We start from the raw sequence: 17911 nt of genomic DNA, 5'->3' as shown, positions 1-17911 counted from the left end.
TTTGTATTAGGGGCATAGATGTTCAGAATTGAGACTTTGTGTTGATGGATTTCTCCTGAGATGAATATGAAATGACCGTCTTCATCTCTTTTGACTAGTTTTGGTTTGAAGTCTAGCTTGTTAGATATTAGGATAGCTACGCCTGCTTGCTTCTTATTTCCATTTGATTGGAAAATCTTTTCCCAACCCTTTACCCTGAGGTAATGTCTATCTTTGGAGCTAAGATGTGTTTCTTGTATGCAGCAGAAGGATGGATTCTGTCTTCGTATCCATTCTGTTAATCTGTGTCTTTTTATAGGTGAGTTAAGACCATTAATGTTGAGGGTGAGTAAGGACCATTGATTGTCGATGGTTGTTTGATTTAGGTTTGTTGTTGGCAGTGGTATTGTGAATATATTTGTTCTGCTTCACCCTAGGTTTCTGGTGTAGTTGGATTATCTGTTGCCTACATTTTTGTGGGCGTAGTTACCTTCCTTGGGTTGGAATTTTCCTTCCAATACTTTCTGTAGGGCTGGATTTGTAGATACATATTGGGAAAATCTGGTTTTGTCATTGAATATCTTGTTCTCTCCATCTATATTGACTGAGAGTTTTGCTGGATATAGTAGCCTAGGCTGGCATCCGTGTTCTCTTAATACTTTTAGAACATCTATCCAGGACCTTCTGGCCTTGAGGGTTTCCATGGAGAAGTCAGGTGTAATTTTGATAGGTCTGCCTTTATATGTTACCTGTCCTTTTTCCTTCGCTGCTCTTAATATTTTTTCTTTATTCTGTATGCTAGGTGTTTTGATTATTATATGTCGAGGGGTCTTTTTTCTTTGGTCCAGCCTATTTGGGGTTCGGTATGCTTCTTGTACTTTCATGGGCATGTCCTTCTTCAGATTTGGAAAGTTTTCCTCGATGATTTTGTTGAATATGTTTTCAGCACCTTTGAGCTGGGCTTCCTCACCTTCCTCTATGCCTATTATTCTTGGCCTTTTCATGGTGTCCCACATTTCCTGGATATTGTGTGTTAAGGATTTGTTGGATTTATGGTTTTCTTTGGTCGATGAATCTATTTCTTCTAGTTTATCTTCTGCGCCTGAGATTCTCTCTTCCATCTCTTGAATTCTATTGGTTATGCTTGTGTCCGTGGTTTCCGATTTTTTGCCCAGCTTTTCAATTTCCAGCTTTCCTTCCATTTGTGTTGCCTTTATTTTCTCAATTTCGGTTTTCAAATCTTGAACCGTTTCCTTCACCTGGTTAATTGTTTTTTCTTGGCTTTCTGTACTTTCCTTAAGGAATTTGTTCATTTCTTCCACTTTTTTGTTTGTTTTTTCCTCTATTTCTTTAAGGGATTTTCTCATATCTTCTTTGAGGGCCTCTATCATTTTTATGATGGTGATTTTTAAGTCGTACCCTTCTGCTTCCTCTGCTTTGTTGTTGTGTTCCATTCTAGTTGGTGTAGATTCCCTAGATTCTGGTGGAGTCATGTTTGTCTTTCTGTTGTTAGGTGTTCTCTTGTATTGCCTTCTTCCTGTAGGTGTTGGTGGTGTCTCTTCCCTCTCTCTATGGTCCTTCCCAGATGGGCTTATGTGGATCAAAGATTCAATGTCTGTATCTCTGTGTGGTCCAAGCTCTCTAGGAGGCTTCTCTCTGGCCAATAGCCGGCAGAAGAGGATGAGGGCTGGACTGGAACTCTGGCCAATAGCCGGCAGAAGAGGACGAGGGCTGGGCTGGAACTTGAGAAGGTTTTGCAGGGTAGTGGGATCTCACTGGAAACTGGCGCTCTCCAGCTGAGACCTCGTTCTTTGGCAGGGGCCCGGATTTGGGGGTCAAGGATCTTGCCTGCAGGAACTCCAAGTGGACCTGCAGAGATAGGCGGATCTCTGGGAGGGGCCTGGGACTCCAGCAGAGGGCTGGAGGCGGGGTCAGGGACCAAGCCGGTGGAAATTACAGGTGGTCCCACGTGGATAGTCAGGTCTCCTTTGTTCGGAGTTGCTCTGAGAGGTCTCCGAAGTAGGGTGGACTGTTGGCTCCACCCTCTGTCCCAGTGCTCAACCAGAGCGTCAGGACCGTAGGTGGGGTAGGGCACAGGGTAGGGGGGGTAGGCTGGAGGTTGGGATGGGTGGGGGTGTATCAGAGCTCCAAGGGTGCTCTCAAAGGGGCAACTTTACTTAGATATTAACAATATATCCATTCATGAAGCTGTAGGTTCTAGTAAAAGACGTAAGACTTCAGACTCATAAGAAGGAAGTGCCAGTTATGGTAAATTGGAACCAGTAAGACATATAGACAAAGATTTATTATAAATGGTTAGCTCATGGGATTATGGAGGCTGAGAAGTTCCACATTCTGTCATCTGCAAGCTGCTAGCTGGGAAATCTGGTGGCTTAGTTTCAGCCCAACCTTCAAAAGTCTGGGCCCCTGGGAACCCATGAGCCAAGAGCACCAGTGTCCATAATCAGGGCATGATGGGCATCCTAGATCAAGGAAAAAGAGTTAATTTTTATCTTATTCTGTCTCTTTGTTGCAAGATGCCTATAAACATTGATAAGGAAAAGAGTAGGAATCTCTTTGTAAACACCCTCATAGAAACACTAGGAATAATGTTTTATCAGCTTCATGCCTTCTCTTGGCCCACTCATGGAGGCAAATAAAATGAACTATCACAGAATGTACCACAGCTGAGAAACTCTGAGCTCAGGATGTTCCAGATTTGTATTGTGAATTTTAAACAAAACTGTCTGGTACTTACTTTGAGGGGGGCGCATTATTATTCTGGGCATCAAAATAACCTTATTTCCACTGCAAGCAAGAGTCTTTAGTTTTCAAATATATACTATAGTACGTAACTGAAACTTTGTACCCTCTGACCAACATCTTTCCATCTCTCCTCCTCAATAACTGGTAAGAACCATTCTTCTCTCTAGGTCTGTGAGTGTGACATTTAAGGTTCTGTGTATGTGTGAAATCATGTGGTATCTGTCTGGCTGTCTATGCTTGGCTAATTTCACTTAGTATAGTAGCTTTCAGGTTCATTCATGTTGTCACATATGCCAAAATTTCCCTTTTTTTCAATACTGTCATTTCATTAAACTTCTCTTGTATATTTCATTCTTTATGCATCAATTCTATCAATGAATATTTAATTGTTTCTCTATCTTGGCTATGGTAGAGAGTCTTGCTGTGGACATGTACATGATTTAATTTCCTTTGAACACTGTCTTAATCACTGTTCTATTTGATAAATGCAACTCTTATAAAAGAAAACATTCAATTGGGGCTTGCTTACACTTTCAGGTTTGTCCCTTGTCAACACAGTAGAAAGCATGGTTGTGTGAGGGCACACACTGGAACAGTAGCTGAGAGCTTTACACCCTGATCTGCTGGCAAAGACAGAGAGGAGAGAGGAAACAGAGAGAAACTTGTGGTCTGGTGCATGGGCTTTTGAAACATCATAGCCCACCCCACAAACAAACTTCCTTCAACAAGGACATACCTTCTAATTTTTCCCTGACAGCTCATCAGCTGTCAAGCATGAAAATATACGAGCCTTTGGGGTCAATCTCATTCAAAATACTACAGAGTTTTACCGAGGAGGAACATTCTGGATACTTACTGTACAGCATGAATATAGTGGGCAGCAATAAGCAAATTACTATATACTTGAAAATTATTAAAAGGTCTTAACATCTTTTTTTATTTTTATTTTAGATATCATGTACACATGAAGAGAAAATGCTAGCTATAAAGGCAATGGGTTTTTCTTTTTGAGACAGGGTCTCTCTCTGTAGGCTAGCCTGACTTAGAACTCACTATGTAGCCCAGGCTGGCCTTGAACACAAAGCAGTCTTTCTGCCTCAGCCTCCTGAGCACTGGGATTGCGAGCATGAGGAAACATGCTCATAAACAAAATATGTTAATTTCTTTGATTATAGTGTTTATTTCATAATGTATGCCTATATCAAAATATCAATTTGTCCATTGTAACTATACATAATTTTAATTGTAAATTAAAACTGTGTGAAAATGTAAAAACTGAGAAATGTACTGCCCCATTGTTAGCAGAAAGGTAGTTTGTAACAAAAGCTGTTGTCACTGTTTGTAAAATATTCAGAAATGTAAGATTCCTGGAGAAGGTTTTCTGATCATCTCTATGCAATTGTAATTTTGTATATAATACTAACTGTAATGGTTAAATTTTTACTTTCTGGTCATCTATATTCATAGGCCAAAGAAAAGTTATTTTTCTCTCAACTGTATTTACCTTTAATTTATAAAAAAATGGTACACATGTAAGATCTTATTAGAGGATATTATCTGCTCTTATGTGAATATATTACCCACTGTTTAAATATTGCATGGAGATACAGGAAACATAGTTACTATATCTAGTAACTTACTTACCATAAGGTAAAGTAACACTGTTGCAGGTATTTCTTCAGGTGGGGGATAACTTGTGTTATGTGTACATGATGCCAAAGATGAAACTTACACTTTATGCCTGGAAGGAGCCTCCTGTGGTAATGTTTGATTCGATGACTAAAGTTACCAGATGTCTTTATAGTTTTCATTTCCGTACATGTTTTCTACTCTATCATATTTCTGTACCAATTTCTTTCATTTTCATAAGAACCTATAAACTCCTACTGATCCAGAATCCAAATAACCCAAAATCCCAGATGTTGAATTTCTCGGGTTTGGGATGGGCACTGTGTAAAGCTTATTTTATGGTTTCACAAAGGGAAAGCAAACATTTTTATGTACATGTAACAAAGTCCTCCCAGGGGCTCAAATGATGATTTATGGTTGGTGGAGGTTTTCTTCAGTTCAGTTACTTAAATGGTAGTAAATACAACAACTATAGCCCCAGACTTTACAACATACCGAAGTATATTACTTGCATTGTAGGTACCAGGTACTTTTAATTTCATTTCTAAGTTCCAGAACAGGCTGGCAAGGGAGGCCTTATCTGCACTCCAAGAATTGAGGTTCAGAGGTCAAGGCCATTTGCTGTGGGTAATTAACTTAAGTCCTTTTATAACTCTGAAGTCCTTGTGGATCTTTTTTGGATTATCAAAGATAGAGGTTGTACTCTTTAAGATGGCTTTTGAAAATTAATAAACTTCAATATGTTAAATCTTACTATTTATGTATCCCAATTTTACAATTTTTTGGAATAGTTTTGATAAATAAAGACATAAACTATGTGTAAGAAGTACGGTTTTTCTTCCCACCGCTGCACCAGCCCCAAATAATGCACAGAGACTCTGTATTTGATATTATACTGTTGGCCAGGTACTAGTTTCTTATTGGCTAGCTCTGTCTTAAGTATTAACCCATTTCTGCTGATCTATGTATTTTCACATGGCCTTCTCTTACCGGGGAGGTGGCTGGCGTCCAGCTCTCTCCAGACTCTCCATCTTGACTCCTGCTCCTACTTCCTATTTCCTCCTTGTCTCCTAGTCCCTCCTATCTTCCTTTCCTATTGGCCAACAGTGCTTTATTTATTAACCAGTATGAGAAACATATACAGGATGACATCTCCCATCAACTATGCATTTAGAAAACCTATGAGCTGTGTCCACATATCACATATGAATGCATGTACTGATTTCTCTCATTATACACTTGTAAACATGTATGCATGTATGTGTGCACTTTTAGTTTTAGCAACTATTTATGGCATCTATTTTTCTTTGATACAGTTATTCTTTATTGTTCCTCCATCTTTGATCCTTCATATATATATTCTTGTACAGCAATTACACATGTTCTGTAGTCAATATTTGGGTGACCTCTGCTTCTTTAAGACCATGGGCGATAGGATTATTTCCTATTTATATCAGTATCTGTTGAGTCTGAACTAGTGTTTGGAATTCGGTTAGATGATTAACATATTTTTGAATGAATGAAGAAGTAACTACTTTAATTTTTCGGTGTTTATTACCAGCAGTCCCATGACCCTCATTTCTCCTTTTCAAGTAGTTTGTATGAAGGGTAGTTACAATGCACCAGCGTTACTTCAATAGCACTGCCAGTTGCTGAGACTCTTAAAATAACTTACATAGTCTTTAAAAGTTGCTGACTAACCTAGAATAGGAGTCGTATTTTTTCTGTAACCTATTTCTTTTCGTTTATGGTATTATAGTAAAGAAGTTGAAGGCATAAGCCTTGGAGGAAATCTGAATGCTTTCAGAAGATTATCATCAGGCAAGTTCAAAACGAGTATCAGGTTAGATAGATACCATTCTTTCCCCAGAAGCTGCAGGAAAAACAATTCCAGAGATTTCCTTTGCACCACATTCTGTGCTTCTATGTCACCAAGAAAATGTTTCTGAATACAGAATCTGTATCTTTTAATTTGAAGTCCAAACACTATGCTAGCTTAAAAGTTGTGTAGAAGTATAGAAACTTTTTAGTGCACTGTATTTGTCAGGATAGGCTAGCACATGTTCAAAAAAACACCTTCAAGTTTCTGGCTTCAAATCAATTCAGTATACTTTTTGCTTACCATAAATGTCTCTCTAGGGGCAGCACTGACATTGGCTTCTTTGACACCCCAGGCTGAGGAGCCATACCTGTCCTCCAGAAAATTGCCATGGCAGAGGGTAAAGAGAGGAAGTTGCAAAACTTGTCTTGGCTCTTGAACTATCTGCTTGGAAATGGTACCCAAATTCCTGTGGCAGGAAGGGGCAGTCTTAACATATGAGTGGAGTGAGAGAATGATGGGTTTGTTTGTTACACTACTACATATTTTCATAACATCTTTTCCAGGCTAGTATGACAATAATTTAGAGCAAATACTTTTGATTGCCCAGGAGCAAAGACAAGCTTTAGAAATGAAGATATTTTTAAGGCATATTTGATTTTGGACTTCTGATGCTATAATATTTGAGTGTTCTAAGGCATTTTAAACAACATAGAGCAACATAATTATTTTTCCATTCTTTCAGCTGCAGTAATTTCCAAGTGACTCAACCATTTCTCAATAATTTCTTCTACAAAATGGACTTGTTTATTCTTTTTCTCCTTCTTCTAGAACTTACAAGACTTTCGTTATACTTTCTATTTCCTAGGTCTTTAAATATCCCCCTTTATGCATTTTACCTTGTGGGTCTTTTTTTTTTCCATTCTGTTGACTTTTGGAGGTTCGTTTGGTCATTCCTGGGAATATCTTTGACTTGTGTCTATTATGCTACTAAGATTGCCCGCTAAATTCTTAATTTCAGTTAAGTTAGATGTGTTATTGGTCCTGGAATTGGTACAGCCATTTCTTAACCTGCAGCATAGTCATATTTATAAGGCTGGGTTTTTGCTCCTTAAGTACAACATGTTAATAATCATAATTTGATATTATGTGTCTATTGATTGTGATGCCTTAAATATTTTGAAGTTTTCTGATTGTAAAACTTGGTGTCTTGTTTTTTAATAGTTTCATAATACTTAAATTTTCATGACTCAGTGTTTTTGAAATGCAAGGCCTATGTTGCCTTATATAAGTTTGTGTGTAATACCAGTCTACAATCACTTTAAATATTTACTCAGCATTTTTCATTCCCTTAAACTAGAAATACTAAGGAAAATAAATTATTCCAAATTTCCTCAAAAGTTTCCTTTTTAAAGAATTATGGTCAGCACCTCTTTTAAATCTTAAATGATGTTATCAAAAGAATTTCAGTCGTTGAAATCTCACAAAAATACATTTATAAACACTCTTTAAATATCAAGGCCATAAGAATAACAGTATTTCTCAAATATAATTTTTGGAGCATTAGAAAAACAAAGCTGTATATGCTTGAAGTATAGACTTTGCTAGGTATAAAAATAATATATAATGTTCAATTATATCTTACTAATATAACTTGAAATGTTACCTTCTCTTCTTCTCTTCCTTTCCCTTCCCTTCCCTTCCCTTCCCTTCCCTTCCTTTCCCTTCTCTTCTCTTCTCTTCCCTTCTCCTTTCTTCCTCTATCCTCTCATTTTTGTTTGTTCTGTTTTGAGCCAGGACCTATGTAGCTCAGGCTGGCCTTGACTTTAAAATTTTCTTATTTCAGTCTCCCAAGTGTTGATATTAGAGGCGTGAACCTATTACACCTGGGAAAAGTCACTTTCTCACTGACAATGAATGCTTGAAAACAGGGACGAGTACTCCAGAGGCTGTAGTAGAGATTTTTGTTGCAGATCAGTGTTTTCTTTTCCTTGTAAGTTTACACATGTATGTATGTGTTTGTGTGTGTGCATGTGCACATGCACTCTCATGCGTGTGCACTCTTTTATCTTTCTACTGCACAAAAAACTATTAAGCAATAATAAGGCAAACCAACAATAACATCAAGTAAGTGAGTGCTCTCTCTTTGAGGTATAATTTTTCTCCTGCGCATGAAGTATTCAATAACAACTTAAGAAAACTGGGAAAGGGAAGAAAAATAACAGTCTCTTTTATGTACTCCCTGAATACACACTTAAATAGAAAGTATGACCTGAGCTTTTAGGGTCAGATTCAGTGTTTTGAGTTTTCATACCCTGCTTTTTAAGTGTCACTCCAAGGAGAGAACAATTGAGCATCTCTGCTTCCATCAGTACATTGTTCCCAAAGCCATTTTTACCCCCTTAACTGGCATATCAATATGGAACTCTCTATGCTCATCCTTATCATTTTCTGATTATTCCTTTTACCCATTTGCTCTCAAGAAAACCCTGTACCAAAGACAAGAAAGCTGCCTCCCCATGCATTCTTCTCTTCCACCAACTCTACTTCCCTGCTTTCTCTTTGGTTGCCAATATCCTTTGTACATTTTACTTCTTGGTACTGGGAATTGAACACAGGACATTGAAGTGGCTAGATGAGGCCCAACTACATTCTTAAGGGTATAATAGTGAGTACTGGTTGTGAGCTTGACAGGATCCAGAATCACCCAGGGTACAAACTTCTGAGCATGGCAGTGACAAGGTTTTTAGATTAGTTAACCGAAGGAGAAAGATCCCTTAACTGTGGGGGTACTGATGGGCTGGGACACCCAGAGTGAATAGAAATGAGAAAGTTAGCTGGACAACATGTGGCATCCTGTGCTTACTGACTTCATGTACAAGGTGACTAGTTGCCTCACATTCCTGCATCCATGATTTCTCCTCCATGATGGACTGCATCCCTTTGAAGTGTAAACTAAAATAAACCCTATTGCTCTCCATTGTGCTTTCTGTCATGTCACAAGAAGAAAAGTAACTAATATATACTTTACTCAAAGATCTATGGGTTTAGATGTGCCTCATCTTCTTTATCCATTCTTCAGTTGAGGGACATTTGGCTTGCTTCCCGGTTCTTGCTATTACAAATAATGCTGCTATGAACATAGTTGAGCCATGTCTTTGTTGCATGCATGTGGATCATTTGGGTATATGCCTAAGAGGGGGTTTGCTGGGTCCTGTGGTAAACTAATTCCCATTTTCCTGAGGAACCTCTACACAATGGAATACTACTCTGCATAAAAAAATAATGGAATCTTGAAATTTGCAGGCAAGTGGATGGCACTTGAAGAAACCATCCTGAATGAGGTAACCCAGTCACAAAAAGAGGAACATGATATGTACTCGCTCATATATGGATTTTAGACCTAGAGCAAAGGATCATCAGCCTATAATTCACACCACCAGAGGAACTAGGATACAAGGTGTATTCTAAGAGATTCATATAAGGTCCCTCACAGAAGGAGGAAGGGGCAAGTCCCCCAGAGCACATGGGAATTGGGGGGGGCAGTGAATGGAGAGAGAAATAGGAGAAAGAGAAGTGGAGGAGAGGAAAGCACGTGTGACTAGGAAGATTGAGTCAGGGTAGGAATAGAAGACAGGAAAGAGAGAGAGAGAGAGAGAGAGAGAGAGAGAGAGAGAGAGAGAGAGAGAGAGAGAGAGAGAACATAACAGAAGGAGCCATTATAGGATTGAAGAGAAAACTGAACCTAAATGTCCAGATGAAATGTCCAGATACCTACAAGACTGACTCCAACTAACAAGCTGAGCAACAGTGGAAAGGCTACCATAAATTCCCTTCCCTGATAGTGAGATTAACAACTAATTTATCCACCATCATGGAGCCCTCATCTAGTACCTGTTGGAAACAGAAGCAAACACCCATAACTAAACAGTGAGTCGAACTAGAATTCAGATGCAGAGAGAAAGGACAAGACAAAGTTGCAGAAACACAGACAGTTGACCTGAACAAGGAGGAGCTAATGGGTCCCCCAGACTGATAGCTGGGAATCTAGCATGGGACTGACTCAGGCCCCCCGGAATATGGGTCTCAGCAAGAAGGACTGAGCAGTCTAAGGGACCTCAGATAGTGGAACCAGGATGTATTCCTGGTGCACAAAAGGACCTTGTGAACACATCCCCCATGGAGGGATACTGCCTTAGCCTAGAGACAGGAGAGAAGTCCTAATCCCTACTTCAAATGACTTGACAGATTTACAGGACCCCACCTGGATGGCCTAGCCTTACATGTGAAATTGGGGTGGGGGGTGGGGTTGGAGGGAAGGGTGATTAGGATGCATGTGAAGGGGGAGAGAGGGTAAGAGCAAGGGAGGGAGGGAGAGGAAACTGGGATCGACATGTAAAATAAAAAAAAATCTATGGGTTTAAATTGCTAATAGATTTAAAAGGACATTTTTTGGAGCAATATGAAATTGTTATTTGACTAAATAACTAATAACCACACCTAGCCAAGTCAACACATAAAATTATCCATTAACAATTAAAATTTTGGAAGGTTGTTTGGGACTAGGTAGATTTTCTGTACTCTAAAAGAAATATCAATAGTTCTGCTTCACTGATTCTGTTTGTTTCAATATGCAACTTTCCTAGTGTGTCTTTCCTTTTGGTGTTTGCAATTGGCTTCTCCTTTGGGAGGGGCATATATAAATGCTGGTGGTGGTGCAGAGTCTCTGTTTGAACTCTATCATGTTGACATGTGAAACCATGAGCTTGGAAAGAGTCACACCATACAAATATCGTCCCTTTGCCTGTTACCACCACAAACGCTGGAGTTCCCAGGGTCATGTTAAAGCACAGAGAGCTAGAGATGAATGTGCTACCATTGGATCTACCTTCTTGTTAAGATTAGCTGTAGTATCCCACCTTCCCTGTGGAGACAAGAGATGACAATGTTCCAGAGGCAGCAGATGAAAATGTTCTAATTTAGGTGTGAAGAAATAAGTAAGAATAAAATGATGCTCAACTATTTAGATTTATTTATTTATTTATTTATTTATTTATTTATTTATTTATTCATTCATTCATTTTTTGCATGAGTAGAACTCCAGGTTCACATGTCTAGCACACAACCTTGATGGTCATGATCTTTGAGTAATTTGAATTTGAATTATCCAGTTCTGTCTTCCACAATGTTTTTTTGTTTTGTTTTGTTTTCTAGCTGAGTTTCTGATGTGGCAAAGCTTCAGAAGTACACCTTCTTGAGAACAGTTTGTGGGTTCCCTAAGTTGTACACCTTATTATTCCCAACACTTTTCAAGTAGGGGAATAAGAAGCAAAAATGGTATTTAGAATATATATTCAGAAGAGGGGACATCTGTATATAGACATCTGTATCACATTCAGTTTTCTTCCTTGTTGAATGGTCCTATGATTTTGCTTAATTAGACAATTTTTGGAAGCTTGACAGATGACTAGAAACTTGAAATAATAAGGTGACATGTAGTAATATAACTCCACTCATGTTTAGGAACTTGGTCTTCCCAATAGATGAGATCAGAAACTTACTTCAAATGCCATTAAAAAAAATCTTCTGTTGCAAAATTCATATGCCCAAGTCTTTGTAGTATCTCATTATTTCAAATCTACAGTTGTTGAAAATAGTGCACACACACACACACACACACACACACACACACACACACACACACTTGTTAAGGAGCTAGGGATATTTAGGAGAGTGGTAGTAGTCAATTCATCAATTCTATTTCCGGCTATATAACCTCACCATCCATAGATAATGGGCTAAGTTTGCAGCACTAGGCATGAATTCTCTTCTATTGAGCAGTTGGTAAGTCCAATTAGAGAGCTGCTGGTTACCCATCTAAGATATAAATGCCACTATGGCACCCTTGGATATATCTTCTTGTGTTGGCCATTTTTTTCAATTGCATTTTAAATATTTAACAAGATCTGAATATTGACAATACCAGATGACATATCGGGTTTTTTACATAGGTACTGGGTATTAAAATAAGTTCCTTGCACTGTGAAGGAAGTACTTTGCCTACTGAGCCATCTCTCAAGCCCCTAAACATAACTTTTAAAAGAGTCTTTGATTGGTATTTGGGAGTGGTGTAAATTTATCTGAATATGTAAAAACAAAAACATTTACTTATGAGTTTGATATATGCCATTTGTCTAAAAAACATCACATTTTAATATAAAAGTTTTCTTAGGTTTTATTTTTTCTTAGTTATATAAATGTACATTTATTTGTGGTAAAACTTAGTTTATGTTAAGAGGGAAATGCTAACAAAAATTTCTAGTAGAGTCAATTGTAGATTTTAATTGGAATTTTAAGTCTCAGATACTACTTAAATAGGACCAACGTTCTTAAAGATACATGCATATAAAATTAATCTATAAGCAAATACTAATATGATGGTTTGATTTCTTTAAAACATTTGTCTGCTTATTTTTAAATCTTCCTGTGGCTAAAAAAATGTTTACTCCTTTAGGAAACAGCTATGCTTTCCCAAGCAATTTTGAGAGATTACCTCCCAGCTGGTGGAGATTGCATAGCAACAGGGATAGCTGGCTAAAATACTAACTGGATTTTCATTATTGATACTGATGGGATATTTATGACCATCATTTAGAGTCAATAAATAGAGCTGTTAAAGAAAGAATTATGTCCTACACTTAGACTTGTGATTCCAAAGATCAGTTTTCATTTCTTTCCCTCATACTGACATAGTCTTTGTTTTAAATATGTGATTATATGTATTTCACTATTTATTCTATGAAAACCTACTTCATTTTAAGCTTTCTGGGTAATTCTGTCTCTTTCCCTCATCCTCCCTCTTTCTCATAATAGTATAGTGAAAGCTCTTAAATATAACTCAGTGGAGATGTTTGCTTATTTTGGTTTAACCTAGTATTTCTCAAATTGAACAAATACACTTTACCCCAGCTAACTTACTAACACCCTGGCCCTGGACCCTGCTGCTACCCATTCTTTCCCTATTACGCTCACTGTAGCCAGGGGCCTCATCATGGCATACCTAGTCTAAATAGAAAATATGTTTCTTTTTTGACTCATTTTGGTAGTTTTGCGCTTTTTTTTTTTTTTTTTTTTTTTTAGATGTGGCTAGGCGAGCTTTGCATTATTTGCATTATGCAGTTCCCTGGATAAAAGGAGCCATGGATTTTGAGCTTGCAGGCCTTGATTTCCTGATTTTGCCAACAACTAGCAGCCAAATCTGGAAAAATACACATTTGTCTGGGTTTTTGTTTTTAAATTGAAAAGATGAGCAGATTTTTCTAGGTGGTCCTGTGCTTCCTTCCTTTCCTCAGTCCCTCTCTTCATTCCTTCTTGATTATTTGAGACAGGTATTTGTCACATAGCCTGGATGGCCTAAAACTGAAGGGAATCCTCCTGCCTCTCTGTATCTTCTTGATGCTGAGATTACAGACATTTGTCACCACATTGAGTGTCCTCTCGTTCCTTTAGGCTAAAATCATATGCTGCCATGAAAATACAATTTCCCCCTTTTTGCATTCCATGAAATAATCTAGTTCAGATCTTTATAACTTAATTTTCTATTTCCTTTCTCTTTCAAACTGTATAGTTCAACCAAATCAGACCTGCTATTTACTGTTTTTGCATACTTCAAGCTATTACAGTGTGTTTCCTTTTGGTCCATTTGTCTTATAGTTTAGATTCTTTCTGTCTGCCTCCATGAATGAAAGTTAACTTTAAAGACATCTCAATTATTCTGTTTCAGGAAGATTTTAATTTCCTTAATCAGTTGGACTTTCTTCTAGCCCTGACTCTTACAATTTTTGAACTTTAAGCTCTTAAATCTGCTATGAAATATATTGCTATGTATGTATTGTTCATCCACTAAGCTGTAAGTAAAATTAGTTACTATTGCTCATAGACTCTATAAAACTACACACACACACACACACACACACACACACACACACACACACACGGGAATATATAGCTATACATCTTAGAGTTAGTGCTAAGTTTAAAATGCTTAATTGAAGAATACATTTTTATTCCATTAGAGAAGTGCTGGTAAAATCTGAAGCCCTAATGAAACTAGTGGTTTTCATTTGGATATGAAGGTATAATGTGAATAGGAGAATAGAAAAATTTTGTGAACTATATTAACTAAGTTGTGAATCTATTGTTAGCTGTACTACACCATAAAACACCATTGAAACAATTAGGGATTTGATCCTCATATGATCCCTTTTGTAAAAGTTTCTAACTATGATTTTTCACCTGTAATTCATTCTTGAAAATAGCAAGTTAAGATAGCTGGGAAACCAGCATGGGGCTGACTCAGGCCCCCCTGAATGTGGGTCTCAGCCAGAAGGACTGAGCATTCTAAGGGACCTCAGACAGTGAAGCCAGGATGTATCCCTGGTGCACAAAAGGACCTTGCGAACACATCCCCCATGGAGGGATAACTGCCTTAACCTAGAAACAGGAGAGAAGCCCTAGTCCCTACTTCACATGACCTGTCAGATCTACATGACCCCAACTGGATGTCATTCCCCTACATATGGAATTGGGGTGGGGAAATGGAAGGGGAGGATGGTTAGAGTACATGTGAGAGGGCAGAGAGGGTAAAAGTGAGGGAGGGAGGGAGAGAGAGAGGAAGAGGGAACTGGGATCGACATGTAAAATAATAAATTAAATAAAAAAATCCAAACAAACAAACAAAAAAAGGAAATAGCAAGTTAAGTAAATAAAGGTTCTCTGTTGGTAGAAAGGGGGAGGGAAAGCTGTGGTAATCTTGACAATGAGCCTATTAATTATTACCTCTCAGGTTGTCTTTGTTTGGGATCCGAGTCTTTCATTTGAACTTCATTTTTAGAAGTTCCTTAGATATTGCATTCTAAGTCTCACAGTGTTCAAATTAAGCCAGAATAATTGTAATTCAGGGAAGGCTCTACCTACTTCTTTTGTAATAAGAAAAGGGAAAACAGACGCCAGCCCAGTTTCTTCCATTTTATGCATAGGTATATACATTAGAGAAATAAAATCCTGCCACTTTAAATTTCTCCTCATAGATTAAACACGTCTTTTCTTTTTATCAAGAGCCTTGGAATAGCTTCTGCTAGAGGATGCTGCTGTGATTAGAGACGGGAACAGTGTCGTGCCTGCCATTTGAATAAGGATTTAGTGAGGTCTATAATGCTGAGCTAGTCATAGAAGATGCTTGAAATATACATCAAAGGGAATTTAATCTAGGCAAAGCTAAAAATAAAAAGGCCCATTTCATAGGGAAATGATAGTAAGAAACTGCAGAGTACGAAAAGGAGACTTATCTGAAATCCATCTGAAAAGGGAAGGCACAATGTCCATGGGTATCTTGTACCATCCAAGATTTCATGTACATCAAAGGACTAATGTTCATACTGGAGAAACATGGGCTGATTTAATGTTTTGTTTAGCTCTCTTTGAAACTGTGAGCATTCTGCAATGACTAGGGTTTTGGTTTTTAACTTTGAAGTGAAAACAACTGAGATCATGATTGATATGCTTTGGACATCTGCTTAATTATGGGAGCATCAGTGACTATGACCTTGCTATCATAACTGTGGTATGGAACACATGCTGAGTTGGTTATTTTGACAGCAAAATTTGCTGTTTTGAGTTTGATTAGTGCTGTAGACTCAAGGTATGTGTCTCCCAGATTCATGTGTTGAAACCTAATTGCTGATGTAATATTTGTAGTGGGACCTTTGGGGTATATTGAAGTCATGAAGGTGGATTTCTCATGGGTGTGATCAGTGCTCTTGTTCAAGCATCCTAGAGAACTCTCTTATACCATTAACTGTGTGATGCCACACATCATCACAGAGAAAGACTACAAGCTAGGATCCAGGAGTCCAGCTTCTAAGAGGAACACTAATTTGTCAGTACCGTGGACTTCCCAGCATCCAGAGTTCTTTGTTGTTTTAGCTGTCTGAGACATTTTATTCTTGTTCTTGTTACTATAAGCTGGATGGACTAAGACAATATCTTTGGCTGTAGGCCAGTACCTATAGCATTAGGTGCTATGGCTGTAGATGATGCTGGAATTTCAGGCATGCCACTTCGTCACTTGTCACTGATCAGAATGTGTGTAGTTAAGAGACTCTACCTGCAGTTTTTCATTGGAAAAGCTACTCAAAATGCAACTCACACTTCTGGCAGCTGAGTGGTTTCATCTTCACATACAACACAACACATATCATAACATGGAGAACATTTTATTTTTTAAAATTTATTTTTACATTCCAATCTCAGTTCCCCCTCCCTCCTCCCCTCCCACTTCCTCCACTCCCTCCTCTTCCCATCTGCTCCACAGAGAGGGTAAGGCCTCCTATAGGAAGTCTACTAAGTCTGTCCCATCATCTAGTCAAGGCAGGACCAAAGGACCTCCCCACCCCCACACCCCTGGGTCTAGGCTGGCCATGGTATCTCTTCACATAGAATGGGCTCCACTAAGTCAGTTTGTACATTAGTGTTTGGTCTTGGACCCACAGCCAGTAGCTTCATATATTGTCTCAGTCACACTATTGTCACCTATATTATGGGAGTCTAGTTTGGTCTTATGCAGATTCCCCATTTGTCAGACCTGAGTCAGTGATCTCACGAAGAACATTTTAAATCATAAAAGCAGCTAGTTATGCATAGGATATATACAATTCATTCAAATAATGGATTTCTATTATAGTTATATTTATCAGATGTCTTTCATAATGTTTAAGAAAGCCCCTTAGTGATTATTTAGAACAAATATATTCATTATTTCTGAAAAGAAGATATTCCTCACAAGATAAGTAAGGTCTGTGTTTGTCCCTTGGATATGGATATGCCCACTAATTCATTTAAACAACTGACTACTAGCAATATAAACAAGTGATCCTCAGAAAGTAGTCATGCTGTACTGTTTGAAGGGGTCTAGCTCAGTTGGGCACTTAATAAAGGCTTTATGTTTTACCAACACATTTCAAAACTACATTATAATTTGACAAAAGAGAAGTTTCATTTCAATTGCAGATAAGTTTGGGGTTGTAGTCGAAGATAATAATAATTATATACATACATACCTGCATATATATTTGTTTTAAAACACAGCGTTTGCTTTGCTATTAGTTACAGTCAAGATCATTCCTTCTGGGATAGTTGTCTTAGAGTAATTCTGGCAATAACAGTCAGTGTTAGAACACCAAATGTTCTATATCAAGGCCAAATATCTTCATCATTATGTAAGTATCTCATCTGCAATATAATTGATATTCATGATTATGCCCATGAGACACTACAAACCATGAAGAAGGTTCAAAATTATTAAAAACTAAGCTTACTTTGTGATTTTGGAGTTGGTATATTTGATTGCATTCTGTTCCACAACTGATATTCACACGTGGTACACGAAGTGCCTTTCAATTTCCCAGAATAGAATCCATAAAACGTATGAACAGATTGAGTTCACAAAATATATTTGTATATCAATTTGTTTGGAACTAGAAAAATATGTTTCTATGAAAACAATGTTATATTGTTTATGCAGAAAAGTTTTTTTTTTGTGTGTGTTTGCATTATGTGTCAGGCAGCTCTGTTATAAAAAATAAGATGACTAATATTTTCTCAAAGACTCTTATGGTGGTAAATAACATGCAAGAACGGGCAAGTATGGTAGAGGCCTTT

Source organism: Phodopus roborovskii, unplaced genomic scaffold (genome assembly GCF_943737965.1).
Source record: "Phodopus roborovskii unplaced genomic scaffold, PHOROB, whole genome shotgun sequence".
Taxonomy (NCBI): Eukaryota; Metazoa; Chordata; class Mammalia; order Rodentia; family Cricetidae; genus Phodopus; species Phodopus roborovskii.
Note: the sequence above shows the minus strand (reverse complement) of the source record.